The following is a 2241-nucleotide window of genomic DNA, read 5'->3' on the forward strand; positions in this document are numbered from 1 at the left end:
GTTTTAACTCCCCATACGAGATCGTTTTTTCATATTTGCCACATCCGTCAACACGTATTAGTAAAAACATTTAAAAGACAGCTAATCTTAAAGCACAATGTTCTATGAAGTTGCCATGATTTTTCCTACTAGAAAGGAGATCAGGATATCAGTCCATAAAATCACATGTATGACGATCATAATCAGAAATAGATTTCAATCACCAGCATCGACGCAGTAAACCGATTTATTTCACCATCTATTTTATAACAGACGTAAATCAAACAGAGGTAAGCTGTGACCCATTTTAGTTTCTAACGTAGCGTTCGATTCGACGTCCGACCAGGAACATTTGCCAATAGTTATCATCAACTATTAATCAAGAAAAATACGGTACCGCGCAATTAAATTAATCAGAGCCGTTTAATAAATCAATTACAAGCTTAATTACGGTAGTCGCGCACGGTTTAACCATCGATCTATCTTCCTGAAACGATCGTTAGAGAGAAGAACCCGCACTGCGTAATGCACGCTGCAATAATAAGGCCTATTACAAAACATTATTCAAGCTCTGCGCACGGTTGCATCGTCACTTTACCAAAACAACCAAACGACCACCGACTGCGTGACACGCCGCGCTTTATCCAATTGATTAATTACCACAATCGATTGCCAGTCCTCTATCTCCCTTCGTCCCGTTTCAAATTGATCGATCTCTCGAAATCGTAATTTTATTCATTGGAAACGCACTCATACTTAAATTGGATTTTTTTCCCTTTTCGTGCACCGTTCAATTCATTATTCATGAATCCAAACGATCCGTTAAACGTACGCGTATTTATAAAATAATTAACGATTTTCATACAGTTAATGAGAATTAAAATTATGTTGCCCAACGTTCATTCATACATAATCTACCAATGGTTATTCCGTTTAATTGATTTTGTAAGATCAAATATTTCGAAATGTTATTAATGAATGATGATTTAATACATTTCATGGTTTCAAAGTGACGTAATCGTGTACTCGAACTGCGTTTGCATTTATTCATATGAGATGCTAGTTATCAAAAATGTACATTGATAAGCAGCATCTAATTAATTATATAACAGAATTATCATTAAAAATTTGAATTAGGATTTAAATAAACATGGTGTACAGAAAACACTGTAGTATAGAACGGGCAGGCGTTAAAATCGCGACGCGTGTTGCAACAGGCGGTGTTGCGGCGCATGAAATTCCAATCTCAACCGCAGTGGGGTCCACGTCTCGGTCAGAGTTTCCGTTTCGTAGGGTAAGTAGGTGAGTAAGTGGTGGGCATAGGCAAGGATGAAATGGAGCAAGACACGCATTGGCGCGTGTCGGGAGTGCCTTCTCGGTCGCAGGCCTTACGTGGGCAGCTTGGGCCTGGCCACTCCGAATGCCTCGCGTCGAGCGGCGTAAGTAACGACGAGCGCGTGCAAGCCGCCTCGCAGCTATGCATACACGCATTGCCACTAGCCACGGCGAACACGGACCCAGCTGACAATGAGATTTACACCGCGACCCTACGCGGGATCGTTTTCAGGCTCGGGTCCTACGGCGTGTCCTGTCAGTATTAAATGGTGAATTATCGAGGTTAGACGTAACAAGTTTTTATGCAGAACTTCAGTTAATTAGAGTTCAAAGAAACATGTTTTTATATTGGGTTGGGGAATAAGTTCGTAGCGTTTTTACCGAAGACTTTTATTTAAACAAAAAACAATAATTATATCAATAAGTTAATCAATTATAGAATCGTTTTATGATCGCAGTTCATTTTTTCCGCCAATTCACGACTGGTTTGGCGACCGTTCTCCTTCAAAAGTGATTTGAGACGTTCTTCATCGAATTCAGAAGGCCTTCCGCTGCGGGACGCGTCATCGACGTTAAAGTCGCCATTTTTTAACTTTGCAAACCATTTCCGTGCTGTAGACTCGCCTATGACACCTTCTCCATACACGTCGCAAATGTCCCGGGCTGCTTCGGCAGCTTTTTGACCTCGATGAAAAGCAAAGAAGAGCAGGTGTCGAAAATGTTGATTTTTGCCTCCTGGGTATTCCATTTCTAAGCCTCAAAACTAATAAAAAATTAAATAACTCAAAAATACAATTAACATAGTTTTGTAGAGCAGAAAGAGTTCTATCGAATGAATACTTACCCGTTGCCAAACAGCAAACAAATCGTTGTAAAATAAAAGAAATTATAAAAACGCTATGAACTTATTCCCCAACCTAATATTAT

General features: G+C 39.8%; 1 protein-coding gene across 2 annotated transcripts in view; it reads left to right on the forward strand.

Moving 5' to 3' along the window:
• twz (BTB/POZ domain-containing protein twz) overlaps nucleotides 1-2241 on the forward strand; it is a 27972-nt gene that overhangs the window by 1105 nt on the left and 24626 nt on the right. The gene's annotated exons all lie outside the window — the stretch shown is intronic.

Source organism: Ceratina calcarata, unplaced genomic scaffold (genome assembly GCF_001652005.2).
Source record: "Ceratina calcarata isolate Rehan_Ccalc_2016 unplaced genomic scaffold, ASM165200v1 scaffold405.2, whole genome shotgun sequence".
In the NCBI taxonomy this organism is placed as follows: Eukaryota; Metazoa; Arthropoda; class Insecta; order Hymenoptera; family Apidae; genus Ceratina; species Ceratina calcarata.